Source organism: Struthio camelus, chromosome 4 (genome assembly GCF_040807025.1).
Source record: "Struthio camelus isolate bStrCam1 chromosome 4, bStrCam1.hap1, whole genome shotgun sequence".
NCBI lineage: Eukaryota > Metazoa > Chordata > Aves > Struthioniformes > Struthionidae > Struthio > Struthio camelus.
Window position 1 is genome coordinate 6,152,814 of NC_090945.1, and position 16,020 is coordinate 6,168,833.

Genomic DNA, 16,020 nt, shown 5'->3' on the forward strand with positions numbered 1-16,020 from the left:
ATGTGGTGACACAACCGTGTCTGTGTGAAATGCCCCCGTGTTTGCGCTGACACAACCCTGTGTGTGTGTGTGGTGACACAGCCCTGTGCATGGGGGGGTGGTGACACAACTGTGTAGTGACACAACCGTGTACATGTGTTGACACAACCCTGAGTATGTGTAGTGACACAACCCCATATGTGTGTGTGTGTGTGCAGACACAACTATGTGGTGACACAACTGTGTGTGTGTGTGCGTGTTGACACAACCCCGTGTGTGTGTGTGTGTGTGTGTGTGTGTGTGTGTGTGTGTGAAACGCTCCTGTGTGTGTGGTGACACAACCCTCTGTGTGTGTGTGTGTGTGTGTGTGTGTGTGTGCAGACACAACTATGTGGTGACACAACTGTATATGTGTGTGCGTGTTGACACAACCCCGTGTGTGTGTGTGTGTGTGGTGACACAACCGTGTGTGTGTGTGAAACGCTCCTGTGTGTGTGGTGACACAACCCTCTGTGTGTGTGTGTGTGTGTGCAGACACAACTATGTGGTGACACAACTGTGTATGTGTGTGCGTGTTGACACAACCCCGTGTGTGTGTGTGTGTGTGTGTGGTGACACAACCGTGTGTGTGTGTGAAACGCTCCTGTGTGTGTGGTGACACAACCCTCTGTGTGTGTGTGTGTGTGTGTGTGTGTGCAGACACAACTATGTGGTGACACAACTGTGTATGTGTGTGCGTGTTGACACAACCCCGTGTGTGTGTGTGTGTGTGGTGACACAACCCTCTGTGTGTGTGTGTGCAGACACAACTATGTGGTGACACAACTGTGTATGTGTGTGCGTGTTGACACAACCCTGTGTGTGTGTGTGTGTGTGTGTGTGTGTGTGTGTGTGTGGTGACACAACCGTGTGTGTGTGTGAAACGCTCCTGTGTGTGTGGTGACACAACCCTCTGTGTGTGTGTGTGTGTGTGTGTGTGTGTGTGTGTGTGGTGACACAACCGTGTGTGTGTGTGAAACGCTCCTGTGTGTGTGGTGACACAACCCTCTGTGTGTGTGTGTGTGTGTGTGTGTGTGTGTGTGTGTGTGTGTGTGTGTGTGTGTGTGTGTGTGCAGACACAACTATGTGGTGACACAACTATGTGTGTGCATGTTGACACAACCCCGTGTGTGTGTGTGTGTGTGTGGTGACACAACCGTGTGTGTGTGAAACGCTCTTGTGTGTGTGGTGACACAACCCTCTGTGTGTGTGTGTGTGTGCAGACACAACTATGTGGTGACACAACTGTGTATGTGTGTGCGTGTTGACACAACCCTGTGTGTGTGTGTGTGTGTGTGTGTGTGGTGACACAACCGTGTGTGTGTGTGTGAAACGCTCCTGTGTGTGTGGTGACACAACCCTCTGTGTGTGTGTGTGTGTGTGCAGACACAACTATGTGGTGACACAACTGTGTATGTGTGTGCGTGCTGACACAACCCCGTGTGTGTGTGTGTGTGTGTGTGTGTGTGTGGTGACACAACCCTGTGTGTGTGTGTGTGTGTGTGTGTGTGCAGACACAACTATGTGGTGACACAACTATGTGTGTGCGTGTTGACACAACCCCGTGTGTGTGTGTGTGTGTGTGTGTGTGTGTGTGTGTGTGTGGTGACACAACCGTGTGTGTGTGTGTGTGAAACGCTCCTGTGTGTGTGGTGACACAACCCTCTGTGTGTGTGTGTGTGTGTGTGTGCGCGCGCAGACACAACTATGTGGTGACACAACTGTGTGCGCTGACACAACCCCCGGTGTGTGTGAGTGAGTGTGTGTGCGCGGCCGCCCGCCCCCGCCGTTGAGAGCGGAGCCGCCGGGCCGGGCCGGGCCGGGCCGGGCGCCCCCCGGGCCGGGCCGGCAGCGCGGAGGCGGCGGCCTCCTCCTGCCCCCCCCGCCCCGGGCGGCCCCGGCATCGCGCCGCCGCCCGCCTCCCGCCGCCCCCGCCCCCGCCCGTCCCCACCTCCCGCTCCTCCGCCCTCCGCGCCAGCCCAGCCGCGGCCCGAGCCCGCCGCCGCCGCCGCCGCCGCCGCTCCCGTCCCGGCCCGGCCCGGCGCCGCTCCCCGGCGGGCCGCCGCCTGCATGTCGTGGCTGCCCGCCGCCCCGCCGCCCTGCCGCCACCACCGCCGCCGCCGCCGGCCCCGCCGCCGCCCCGCCGCGCTGCATGCAGGTGAGCGAGGAAACCCCGCCGCCATGTCGGGCCCCGCCAGCCGCTGCCAGCACCGGGGCCAGCACCCGCCGCCGTGTGCGCGGCGGCCGCGCCGCCTCCTCTGCGCCCGGACTGTGCGGGGTAGGGGGGAGAGCCTCCCCCCCCCAACCCCCAAACAGCGGCCCCCCGGGGGGCGCCCCAAAATGGGGGGCGAGGGTGGGGGTGGGGGGAGGGAGGGAGGGAGGGAGGGAGGGAGGAAGGGGCCGCGGCCCCCCCCCCCCCAGCCCGCGCCCGAAATGGCGGCGCCCGAGCCCGGCGCCACCGCCGCCTCCCATCGCGCTATAGGTCCCTTGGTCTATAGGTTACAGACGTCTCACTCGGCGTCGGCCCGCGGGGAGGGAGAGGCTTTTGGGCCGGCAGCGTGCCCGACCCCCCCCCTTCCCTCCCCGCCCCCCCCGCCGAGTCGAGGCTCGTTTTGTGCCCCCCCCCCCGAGATGCTCTTATCATGGCTTTTTTATTTTCTTTACCCCCCCCCCCCGCCTCCCTTAACCCACCTCTTAGTAGGGCTAAAGACGTCTCGCCTTCCGTAAAAGCGAGCTCGGGCGCTAGCGCTTGTAAATAACGCCTACGAACGCAAAGCGTGTTTTGGTTTTTGTTTTGTTTTGTTTTGTTTTTCAGCAGATTATTTTATTTCATTTTATTTTTAACTCGCGTACCCTTGGTAAACACGGCAGAGGCCTCGGCGGCTTTCTGGCTGTTGAACAGCCGCACCGAATTTTATCTGACCCGCTTAAAACCTCCGGGCGAGCAGCCTTTTATCTGCCGGTTTTTGAAACTTTGAGCAGACGGAAGTGTTCGCTTGCGGAGTTAGGACTTCTCGTCGCCTGGCCCGCTGAGGAGGGTTTTACGCGGAACGGAGGGCGGCCTCATCTAAGCAGAGGGTTTTCTTAAGATGGGATTTCTGCCTGCGTTAAATTTATACCTGCATCATCCTCGGTCTGCAATACTCTGTTTTCAGCTTAGCACAGATTCGTTCCCCGGCAGCCTAAAACTAACCTGGAGGGGAAAACACCTGATACTGAAATCGCTCACAGTTACACTTTTGGTGTGCGTAGACATGGTTGGTAGTGAAAACGATGGCAACATGTCTGTTCTTAGCCTCTGCCGCTCCTTTGGGATGTTTTTGCCCCGGTACTTACAAAAAAAAAAAGAGAAAGTACATTATTTCTAATAACAAAGTCTTTGCTGTGACAAAAGTCAGGGAATTCCTAGAAGCTGTATGAGAGTCTGGAGTGCCAAAAGCTTTGACAAAGACGGGGTATGGCCTTGACAAGTATAGCGCTGTCGCTGGTTTTGTTTCCGTATTGTCCCTATCAAAATACGAAGCGATGGTGAAGCTCGTATTAACAACTGTTGATCTTCCAAAACATAGCCTATTTTAGGTGCAGTCACGTGCTAGCGGCGCTTCAGAAGAGCGAAAGGCACGCTTCACATCTGAGGTTTACTTTGTGCTGCGTACGAGCACAGAGGCTCGATCCGACTTCCTGTACGTCGCGTTTTTTGTTTCCACAGCACTACGCTTCAGACTGCTTGATCCCTTATTCAGGGCGAGCAGGGTAGCGGGGACTCTCGTACTGTAAGCAGCTGCCTTCAGCTTTCCTTTCCCACACGGAAGGTAGTGAGAATTTATTTATTACTTTGTCTCGTAACTGTGCTCCAGAGTAGATCAGCAGCAGATGCTTCTGACATATTGCTGCTCCGTACTTTGAAATAACTCTGTGCATTGCCATACGCATGACCTGCAGTCTCGTGTTGATTCATCCGGACAGAACTTATGTTCGAGCATCAACTCAGGCATAAAATCGACTTGCCCGCTGTCTTCAAAGATGATGAAAGATGATAAAAGCCTCGTTATAATGTGACCGTTCAGTTTAACTGAGCGGTCAGAATTTTGCAGTGCTCCGCTGCGTGCGTCTGTCTGCTAAACAAATCCTGTTAAACAGTTTTCAGTTTTGTCCTCTTCTTAATATTAAAAGCGAGGACTCTCGTGGTCCACTCTGGCTGCTCAAATACAGTAGAACTTAATTTCTTCAGTTTTGCCATGTCTTCCTGCAGGGCCTGTTCCTGTCTCATTCAGTTTGGGAATTTAATTTTACAACTCAGTAAAATACCGTATAAACAGATGATAGGAACTGCCCATTCTTGAACTTAGTTATTTTTCCTGTGTCCTTCATAGCTGGGATCCTAATGTGTCAACATAAGAGTAAGAACACCCTTCATCAGAGAAAGGTAGTTGGGCAGCGGAATGAACAACGGGAAATGAACTACAGATTCATTTCAATTGCTGCCGAGTTTTACGCTGGGTCTGTGCGGCAGACCTTTGCTGGCAAAGCTCTGTCTGCGAGTGCCGTGACCAAGTGTGACCCGTGACTGACATAGCTGTGCCAGCAGAAGTCCCAGCTGTAGGTGCCGTTATCTGCAAAGCTGTGCTTTTACTGATAGGGCTTGTTTTTGCTTTTAAGGGTGTTTTTCCTGTACCGGTAGCCGTGTTTGCCACAACACTCCCAGGGCAGGAGGAGATCTAGTGTAATCATGCGTTTGACTCGGAAGGAAAAACGGATCAGTTTGTATTTTACGTGTGTGCTCTCCTCCTCCCATCCGCGGTCAGTAGAAGCTTGGTAACTTTTACAGCGAGAAATCTCGTGCTGAAGTAAGTGATGTTATGACTGCTACTTGTTTTCCTCTTTTTCCAGAGGTGTTTGTAAAACTTCTGTTTCATGTGATAGGCCGGGATTTGTTCATGCAGATTCTCGTTGTTTTCCGTTAACTTATTTTTGTACAAAGCAAGGCAAGCTTTTGCTCGAGTTTGCCGAGTGCAGGAATAGTTAGCTCCCACACTGGTCTTAAAAGAAATAAGCCAGAAAGTGGCTCCGAAGGTGTGTATGGACTATGGTAGTAAAATGAAAGGGAACCACTGGAGAAAAATTCATTGATTTGCACACTAGGGTGAGTCTTTACTTAATTTAAACCTAAAACACTGAGAAGAAAAACTTACATTTAGGTAGATCGCAGCAGCTGCTGTCCTTTCTGTTGAGAGTTCGTGCGTGCAAATGGGGAGGTGTATTTCTTGTTTCTTATTAAAACCTTTCCAAGGACATTATGTTTTTAAGTGGTAGCATCAGTAACGTGCATAATCTCAGAGATTTCTTTGGCCACAAAAAATACTGCTTAGATCAGCTTTATTCTGTTGGACACTTCTGGGTTGCTTAAGTTTAAAAAGGGGGATAAATATGAATAAATGGCCTGCTTGGTATTTATTGGAAAGCGCTTTCTGAATCCCAAAAGGGCATGTAAGACACTGAATGTAATCTGATTTGCACAATACTGAGAAAGCAGATATATTGGGGGAGTTTGGTACTTTGGGAGCATAAGATGGCACTTTAGAAAACTTCCAAAAAAAAAAAAAAAGTTAAAATCTGTCTCGTGCATACCTCCTGAAACTAATTCAGGAGGATTTGTTGTGGATTTACTGCTTAAAGCATTAAATGCTAAGCCTCTGCTAATATTTCCCTTAAAAAAAAAAAATTCTGTGGTTCTTTTGATGCTAGCCTGCGATCAAACTTGGCATACTTGCAACTCGCTCTTCTTTCTTTCAGTTTAAGAGGATGTTTCCCCTTCTGTCCTAGGGCAGATTTGTTATAGCCATCAAGATACTGATAGCACTTACGTGCACGCACGCAAGCCTTCTGCTTTGCGCTCTGCATTTGTCTGTGTTCCCTGTGTACCCCGGGAGCTGGCTGCCTGAGATGTCGCTTGCCTAAAGCCCACGTGTGTACCCAGTTGTCAGGTCTTCTGTCTTTGTGGACCAACTCTGCTCTCTAAACTCCCAGTAAATAAGCAAAACGGGAGATGGAGGCCACACAGTGTTCACCTTTTAAAGGTGATGATTGCTAGATTGGCTCTGACAGTAACATCTAACTTCACCTTTCGATTAATTCTTTGTTTTTTAGCAATCTTTCTGCGCAGCTTCTGCATCTCATCTGTAACAACAGAAGCAGGGGCCAGCTTAGGACATTTCTTTATGGGTATCTTCATCTGATTACGGTATCTCTGGTATTCTCGTGCTCTCCCTCCCCGCCTTAAAAGACTAAGGATCTCAGGTTTGTGTCTGTAAACGACACGTGCGTACCCCTTGCTGCAGAAGCCTCGCAAATGAGCAAAAAACTCAGGGGACCAAGGCAACTCTGAAGCATCCCGCAGGAGATGGGAGGAAGAATTATACACTCAGGATTTCCTGAATTCATTTGTGCCTCCTTCAGGAGTGCTCTGGAGTAACTCTCAGCGTGAGGTGCAAGGAGGACTCCAGGTCATTAGCGGTACACGCGGTCCGGTTGGGTTTGAAGCCTGGTAAATTCACAACTGTTAGGCGACAGCTCGCTGTGATGGTGGGAAGAAAAAAGAAACAAAAAAACAAACCAAACCCCCAAACTGAAATGATTTTTGAAGAAAAAGGAAGTGCAGTGGAGGAAAAGCTCTCCGGGAAAGCTGCGCTAGAATCCTGTTCAGGAGAACAACTTCCGCAGTCCTTTGCACATCTCCATACAAAGGATCACAAAGTGGTATAACGGTATTCAGTCACTACCAGCAAGCTTTTCCTCTAGGCTCCCAAAGGCAGTCATTTAAATTATGATTGAAGCTATGCAGACGTGCTTTCTATGTTGTTCTGCAAGAAACAAAATTTACACCTCTCAAGCGGAGAAGTTTAAACCAACACCGATGAAAATCATACAGGATGAAAAAAAAAAAAAGGCAGCAACAAAACAAGTTGTGGCTGCAACTTGTGTGGATTCACTGAACGCGGAGATTGTGAGATTAAACAAAATTGGCACCTTGGGCCAAGGAACAGAACCCCCTTTAGCTGCTGCGTGTCATGCAAACAACTAATTTAACTAAAGCTCGTAACCTGTTCGTGTACACAAGGAACAGATAAGGTTGTGTGTTCTCCCTTACTTTGGCATTTCCTGATGTAAATGATTAATGGCGTTTTATGATTGCATGGCATTGTAACTGTTTATGCTTAGCATTTAGCTAAAGGGTTTATTGTTTTTTCACTTCTGCTTGCCCGTAAAGGGGCTTTAAGCATAATATTTTCTCTGAGAAAGGAATATAGATGAGATTTAAAAGGCTGGTGGACTAAGATTTCTTAGGAAATTAAGTCTGTGCTATAGCTGCGTGTTTTAAAGTCCACCCTGCGCATACATTGTCTGCAGACAGACTTCACGAATTTCCAACGCTGCTACGCAGTCACGTTAACAAATACGTTCAGACAGTCATACACTCGGCGAGAAATGAAATACCTTTCCTTCTTGGTCAAGACTAAATACGCTGGAGATAGCGAAACGCTTCTACTTTGAGCACGTTGTTGCGCCCATGTGAGTAGGGCGAGGGGAGTGAGAGGAAGAGTAGGGTTTTGCTCGTTGCCTCACTGCCGAAAGCAAGCTCAGGCTTGCTTATGACACCGATGGTTGAAAGCGGCAGTGTCAAAAATAGTTAAGAACAAAACAGCAGCAAATCTGGCCGTAATTCAAGGAGGTCCATGGGAACTCTTGTACTACTTTCCTTCTTCCAGCAAATTATCTGTCTTGCCTACAACGATAAATTGGTAGTTGCTCTGGAGGGAAGAGTTACTAGAGGTGGCGAGGGGTGACATGGGAACAGAGATGACAGACCTCAGGAGGAGAATATGCCTAAATCTGTGGGGCAATGGATCTTCAGACAGATTTTTAGGGTTTTTGTTGTTTTTGGGTTTTTTTTTCTCCTTTTGTGGCTTGAGGATTGGCAAATCTTCAGTGGTTTGCAGACACGAACCGACTAATCCTTCGGAGCACCCTGCAATCATCCCTGCGGATGGGCCGGGAGACGGAGGTGACTCAGGATTATTCATTACCCTCAACAAAGCATGAAGGAAAACCTACCCTGCCCTCAGCTAGGAGTAGCAGGACTTTTTATAGCTGGGGAACGACTGGAGGCAGCCTTCCTCCGAGGAGCCTGTAGGCCTGCGTCCTCCCCAAATTAGGCACCCGCATGCGGGCCCGTGTTGGAAACGGGAAGGCGAACCAAAGCTCCTAAGGGTCCGAACTGCGAAGCTGTCCGACCTTCCACGAGTACTGCTGCCAGTCAGCAGCTCTCCCGTCCCTATTTACAAGAAACTAAAAGAACAATTCTAATATTTTAAATGCTTTTTAAAGGCAAAAAATATTCATGGGTTGAGGCAGCTTGGCAGGTGGCAGAATAAAGAGGATTTTTTTAGGATTCTGTTGCTGTGGAAGTGAGGCTTTCTTGCTGGCTTTTGAGGGAGGCGCAGAGGAACAAGGTCTCCTCAGGAAGCAAAAGGCAAATGGGACGGTCTTCTGTTCAGTAATAAATGTGCAATGCCTCACAGCTATACATGGGAGGGATATGTAGTCTTCACCTTAAAGGATCGCAGAATTGGAAAGGGACCTTTTTTCTTTACGGCACTTTGACAACTCCAGGAACCTGCCTTACTGACAGAATATTTCAAAAAGGAGGTTTTATGGACTGCTAAGCAAAGTTTGGCAGATGCTAAAAAGTATGCCTTTTGGATAAATTTGAAGCCCAGAAAGTGTTTCCATTCCTTTGTGTGTCCACTACCGGCTGAAACAACCTTTTTTAGCAAGTTTCTTCCCCGATCAAGAGACACGAACCTCATGTTTGAAGCAAGAGTGCAAACGATTTATTTATTCATTTATTTTAGTTCATGAAATTCACAAGTGTAAAGAAAACTACAAAAACATCCCCTTTTGGTCCAGCTATTAATGTTGTAACAGTGACGTGCGCTCAGGTTTGCTGACGTTTACCCTTTAGGGCAGCTAACCATTTCATTAGGTAATTTTTCCCTCTCTTTTTCAGAACGCTTCCCGAACTGAACGTTTTGGCGAGTTTGACTGGCAAATTAGTTTTGCTGTTGTCCTCCCTCAGAAATCGGTCTAGAAGCGCTCTCGAGGGTTTCTGTTTAGTTTTGAGTATTTAGAGAGGTGTGTGTTGAGGAAGGCTTTCTCCTACAGGCTTTTTTTTTGCTATTTTTTCACGTGATACTAGCAGGAAGATTGGGAAAAGGGGGGAGTAGAGAGCAAACCTCGTGTGCTCCGTAAACAACTGAGCCGAGAGCTCTTGCGCGTCTTCAATTTTTTTAGTTACGTTGCCTGCCGCTGTTCCTGCTTCTGTTGCTTAATCCTAAGGTTTTGTGGTCTAAAAAGGTATTTGAGAGTTCCTGCTGGAAAGGCCCCATTCTAGCACTCACAAAACATTTGTCTCTTCAAGATAAGCAAAGTAGTTTCTGCTTAGGAGACGGAGGGGAATGGATAGCTGAGGCTTGCTTGGCCTAGGTGCCTTGCGTTATGCTTGTATGAAGTTAATAAGCTTTCTGGTGTGGAGCATCTCCCTCAAATAAACGGCTTTATCTTTTTCCCGGAGTCAGCCGTGATGCATGAGGAATATATCCTTTCCCTTCTCGTCACTTCAGGCTTTGCCCGCGTGAGAGCAGGGGCAGAATTACAGTACTTGGAGAAAGGGCAGAGTTATCACCCTGTCATCTGGGGGAAGAAACGCAGATAGGAGCTGCTGTCGGCGCTCTGAAACGGCGAGCGTTTCCTGCAGTTTTGCAAAGGGTTTGTTCCCTTGCTTCTTGTTGGAGCACGTATCGGTATGCACTGCTCAGCCCTTACACAAATGACACAGGCTGCTGAAAAATAGCGTTTCCTGCTCATGCGGACAAACGTGAAACTCAAAACTGACATAAGCTGGTTTGCAAGGGACACGAAAACAGAATATTTGTCAAAAATAGTCCTGATAGCAGGAGACGCTCTTTGCATTTTCTTAGGATAAGGGGACTTGCCAGTTCAGGACAGGAAAAGGCCGATTGCAGCAGCGGTGAAAGTAATTCCAGAAAACTGGTCACTGCTTCCTCTATACCTTAACGTTCAGTTGGTATTTATCCTGTTATATGACTTGACAACCAGCCTTGGAAGCGGGAGAGAGTTAGCACAGGACGAATTATCCACCCTGCAGAAATTTCCACTTGTGAACGCCTTTCCTCTAATCCCTTTCCCTTTTGGAAAGGGAAGAAAGCAAAAGGAAAACAGGGCCAGGCAACTTCTCACATAGCAGAGCGTAGTCAGAAGTGCCAGGAAGAGTTGGGTACAGCTCATCAGGTGGCCCTTGACTTGCATTTTTTCCTCCCGATAAGTTGGGTGTTACCACTGGGAACAATTAAATCTCTGATCATTTTTAGACCTGTGCATTGATCCTCTTCCTTCTCCCTGTTAGTTCAGAGTGAAGGACTGTGAAGAAGCTGAGACTGTCAGATGCAAGACGACAATTTGGAGCGGATGAGAAAAGCACGTATATTAAGGATTTGAGCTGTTAGTAGAATAGGAATCTTGCAGTACTACGGTCTCTTTGAAACGTCTTGGATTACAAGGCTGTAGAGCCTTTTTGCAGATTACGTAGCAACTTGGAGTGGGGCTATGACTGCAGGAAACCCATATTATTCTTGGATGTACTTTTAGTTTACAGTTTGACCTAAAACCAGCACAATAAGTAGTCCTGTGATGGACTGTAAGATGGTTTTCTGCCTGTTAGAGTAACCCTGAAGTACTGCTCAACTGAGCTCCTTGTGCATTGAAAAGTGGACCCGTTCTCCTCTAAACCAACAGCCGTTTCTTAGCCCGGCTTTCCTCTTTGTAACACCTTTCCGAGACAGTTATCTTTTTGCAGGTTTCTGCAGCACTTAGCAGAATGAGCGCTTGGGTCCCCTGGCGGCTCAGCGCACCGTCACACTCGCAAGCGAGTCCGTGCTGGCGCTCAGGGGCGGCTGCTGGCATGCGTACCTGCGAATCCACAGCAAAGACCTGTGACCAAAGCCCAGCGCCGTGGGGAGGCAGGAGGAGTTGCAAGGAGGCCTTTCCAAACTGCAAGCGTTACCGAGTTTGTGAATTAACTTCTTGCGTGCTGCGACATTACGTAAAAGCAGCAAGCCGTTTGGAAAACGGCAGCAAAAATAGCAAAGCGTGCTCCCTGATTAGGTAAAGAAAACACTTCCCCTGAAATCCCTTCACATGGCTGAACAGAAGGATCAACCTAAGTTTAACTTATCTTTTGGCAGAGGAATGAGTGGAATTCACGTTAGCTGTGCCCCTTTCCCAGCTAACAGGCGCTTCCATCATATTCACGTACAGCCTACTCTGCTCCAGGTAAGAGTAGTATTAGAGATTGTTCTGCACACCAGAATTAGCCTTATGCTAATTTTGATTTAGAGACCAGAAAAATTCCTGTGTCAGGTCGCATCCTTTCTTTACAGGCTGGAGCTCACAGCTCTCGTACGTCTCATCGTCGCAGTCCAATTTCGTGGAGGCTTGTAGTAATTTAGCTTTCAAATACACAGCAGGACTTTTGTTAGATGCAAGTTTCCTGCAGAGATTGTCTTGGGCTATTGGGGTAATTTTTCATTTTCCATCATTTTGGAACATGGCTAGAAGAGCATGTGTTAATTGTTAACATGGGTTTTAAAACTAAATCTAGCATTTGGAAGTTAAGCACGATATAAGTACACAGGCAAAAGATTTCGATAACTGAATGCACAAAGAAGCTGAACTAACCTTTGCTATCAGAATAATATGATTTTCTCTGGTTATCAGGCAAGCTTTTTAAAAAAAAAATATTTTGATTAAAAGAGTGAAGTCTATTTAAATAGACCCTATTAAGAAAGACTTCATTCCTAGGAGCTGCTTCATTAAAAAAAATCCCTCCTCTTCTCTTTCTTTTGCGCATACTAGCCAAGGTCCTTTGAGTATTAGTGCAGCATCCTGAGGCCTCTTAAAATTGTCCTGGGATATAAAAAGGCTAGTTTATTGTGCCAGGGATTGCAAAACACTTTTTTTGCCCCCTCCCCTCCCCCTAAAGCTTTGACTAGTGCAAACCACCTTGTTAATTGCTGCTGCAAAGGACAGATTGTGAGCGATAAGCTGGCTGTTATCTTTCTATCACAGGGGGAGAGCAGCTGAAGTGTGGCTGGGCTTTGCTTATTTTATTAAACTGTTGACAGTGGACCACATCAAAGGTACGATAACATTGTGGCCACGGAAATAATCTCATTTATTCTTCTCCCCAGCACAAACTTTTTTTGATGGCTGAAAGGTTATTGATGATTTGACTTGTATCGTAAAGGAGGGAAGAAATATTTATTGAGAAAACCACTTCAAAGTCCCTGCAGTGGCATGTTCAAATTAATTATTCTGGTATAGTTTCACTCAAAAAAACAGATCGATGGCTGGCTTCTCTCCAATTATTGATCCTGAGGAGCTGAATAAGTCAAGGTGTTGGCTCAGGGTAATTTGAACAGGGTCTTTATCATTTCTAAGCGAGTGACTGAATGAACTAAGGTGCAGGATTAGCCTCCTCAATACAACAGCCCTTTCCCCAGAGGCTCGGAGAGATGCTAGCAAACCATGACACTCTGAATTCATCCAGCTCTCAGGGCTGGAAGTTTTTTCTCCCTGGTCCTATCCCTGTCGTTTAGAGCAAAGAAAACCTGTGCTTTTCTCAAGTCGCAGCCAGGCACGGCAGCATTTTGCCGTGATGTTTGCTGCCGATCGGGCAGTCGCTTCCTTCTCCCCAGCTCTTGCTGACTTCGGTCCTTAATCCGTTAAGCCACTCTGTCCTGTATCTCATTAGAAGACCAAGGCTCTCCAGGGGATGGGGCCGCAGTGCAAATGGGTCATTTCTTTGGACTGATGGAGGATACACATGTAAACAAATGTACTATTTAAATTGACCCTCCAGGGGCTTCTAGTAAGGTTTATTTACAGTCTGTCTGGCAAAACTTTTATCCTTGCCCTGCAGTAGACAACTCATGCATTTCTGTTAAGCAGAGCTTGGCTTTTCAGGAGATACCTACCGGGTATTTGCATGTAAACCAGCTCCTAAAAACTGTTTTGAAAGTAATAGGTATAAAACGTGTACACAAAGGCAGATATTACTTAATATACGACTTGATCGCTATTCAGTAGCGATCACGGCAGCGAGAGGTAACAGACAATTTCAAGCGCAGCAGAAGCTGTTGTTCTTAGGTAAAGACTGAAGTGTTAATTAGGCACACAAAATGACTACTTGATGCTACACGGTATTTTCATGCGGTAAACAGCTCTGCTCTTTTAAATGGGAGTGTGACAGAGGAAAAGGAAGGGTGGAAACCTGGATACTCTGGTGTTACCTGTGATTTAAGAAAAGACTCCATGCTTCAATTAAAGGAGATGAGGGAACAGAGGGAAATAACTAGCAGGTGTATGTCCATAGGACAATTAGCATTTCCATCCAGTAAGTGCCAGTTGGCTCCAAAACTAATAAAAAAACAGCTAGGTCCCTTCCTTTCCACTCCTCCCCTTGGCTTTTGCTCCTGTACTTGTAAGGCAGCACCTAGCAAGTCCCCACAAACTACTGCATGGAAAGCCCGCTCGTGCACAGGGAGAGGATTTGCTCTTACAGCAAGCAGGAGAAACTTTGATAGCTGCCCCTTGCTCAGCACATGGGACGTAAATGAGAGCAAGCTTTGGACAAGTGCCACTCCGTCGTGGCTGCCAGCATGGCCTTGTCACTGCGCTCCGGCCATCGCTCCCTTGCGCGGAGGAGTGCCAGCCCAGTCCCAAACCCCAGATGCAGTTTCCCACGGAACCGCCGCCAGTCTGGTGCGGGCTGTAGTGCTTTCTATATCCTTAACACCACTTAACAAGCACTAGGATGCATTAGGGTATGAGAAGAGTGCGAGCTGTCATAGTTTGCTTACAGGAGCAAGATCCTCTCCCTTCCTACTTGGAGAAGTAACTACATTTTTTGTCTAAAATAACACAAACTGCACTGAAGCCCTGCCGACCTGTTGCCACAGAGGCAAAGTTGCTGTTGCTACAGTCTTGAAAGGAGCTAGAACTGAATGTGACCTTTAATACTCTAACTTCCAAAGTTCTCCTAACTGTCTGTTTCTGGTCTCTACTAACTAAACAGTCATCTTTAGCAGAAAAGGTCCAATGGAGTTCATGCAGAAGAGCCCTCTGCATTGGTGAGTCCATGTGCCATCGCACAAGGAAACGTTTTCCTGGCTGGTTAACATGATAAATGGCTTTTTTTTCCACAGATTTAGAAAACAGGTTTTTTTTCAGCTGCACTTGCCAACTGTGTTATTTGTTGCTAGCTCCATGGTATTAAGTTTGAAATTTTAGCTGCTATTCCTTCCATTTGATATTCACTTCAAATCTTCAATCTTTTCTCCTGCAGTTTTTCTCTATTATTGTTCAAGCATCCTCCTGTTGATAGGGTGCTTGCTTGTGTCCAGGTAGCTGCTATTTATTTTGCTTGTGCTTTCTTAAAAAGAGTTTGAAATCTCAATATTGGGGAATGACAGTAACAGGATGCTTGTTTTCATTTTTTTCTTTTTAACAAAAGATGTGACGAGGCATTGTTATTCGTTTCATCCATCATCTCTGTTGGCAGCCAGACTACTCAGAAGAACTAGTTGAGGAGAGAGCACCTTTGCTGACAGACTCGCTCTGGTCCTTGAACTCTTAGTGGAGTTGCAGTGTCGGAGAGGTGGCATAAAATATTCCTGCAGGAAAGTACAATGACAAAATGATAGAACCAAAAAAGCTATCAAAATTTTCCTTGTATGTTTTCTTTCTAGTATCTCCCAATTTACCAAGTAGCATACCTTAAGGTAAGATGTATATACGCATACTATTAGCGATTTTGTTTTAAGTCCCCATGACATACCGTTAATTGATCAACTTATTCTGATCATTCCCCCAAAGTACTCCAGAAATCATTTTCTGTATTTGTGTAGTCATACTGTCATCTGTTGTCACACTGTCATATGAAAATGGAGCACGCTTAAACCAAAACAGCAGCCTTTTGCTGCACCCTTTGGAACCATTTAGTCTGGTTTACAGAACAGATAAAAACAGCTATTTTCCAACTTACGGTCCAGCTTGCCAGGGTTAAATACCAAGTGCCTATTTGTACACACACACCCTCCCTGTCCTTGTCAACCAGCAAGATTTTTAATTCCAGTAAGGGATCACCATATGGAAGTGGATGGGCACTAAGCTGTACAGAGGAAGGAGAAAAGTTTTAGGGCTGTCTGCTGGAGAGTTTTTCAAAATCCTTCAGCATTTTGATTCCTATACACCAAGACTAAAACTCAAAGAAAGTCACTAGGCTGGAGCCCAGAATTGCAAGTTGTACCAACCCATGAATATAGGGCTGACACAGGATGCAGTTACAGCTCTTCTGTTTACTTCTTGATTTGCTTTTCCTCATTAGAGTTTTATGCATTGAGGTATGAAATAACTTGAACAACATATGTTACAGTCACTGTAATATAAGAAATACATCTTTTCAGCTCTCTGGGGAAGGGACTCATTATTTTGGAGCAGCATGTAAGGCCTACAAGACTTTGACCTATCTGCTTTCAAAGCCCTCCTGCAACATAAATGCCAAATAATCTGGGCAACTTTGAGTAGGCTTTCTCTTTCCTCCGAACATATGGCAATCCTTCTGTTTGATGTGGGCTATTTGCCTTCAGAAGAAGGAATCTGACTTTATTCAAAGTGATAACAATAGAACTCACCTGTCTCAGCAAACTTCAGATAATTGCTTGGTGTGCTTGGATATGCAGCATGTTAGAAGAGATTTACAGCATTCTCAGCTGCTGTTGACTTCCTACCCATTAAAAAAATACAACATGATCTACAAGGTTTCATATTCAAAGATAGCATAGCATCTCTAGCATAACATCTTTT

The 16,020-nt window shown here is 46.9% G+C and overlaps 1 protein-coding gene across 3 annotated transcripts in view; it reads left to right on the top strand.

Moving 5' to 3' along the window:
- Positions 1 to 2,108: 2,108 nt before the first annotated feature.
- CNOT6L (CCR4-NOT transcription complex subunit 6 like) overlaps positions 2,109 to 16,020 on the top strand; it is a 30,423-nt gene continuing 16,511 nt past the window's right edge. Inside the window, exon 1 of one of the 3 annotated variants that reach the window (XM_068941180.1) lies at positions 2,109 to 2,176. The gene's annotated coding sequence lies outside the window, so the exon portion shown is untranslated. Of the gene's footprint in view, positions 2,177 to 4,752; positions 4,866 to 11,362; positions 11,428 to 16,020 lie in introns of those variants that run through there. The other 2 variants (XM_009687249.2, XM_009687250.2) reach the window with 2 other exon arrangements.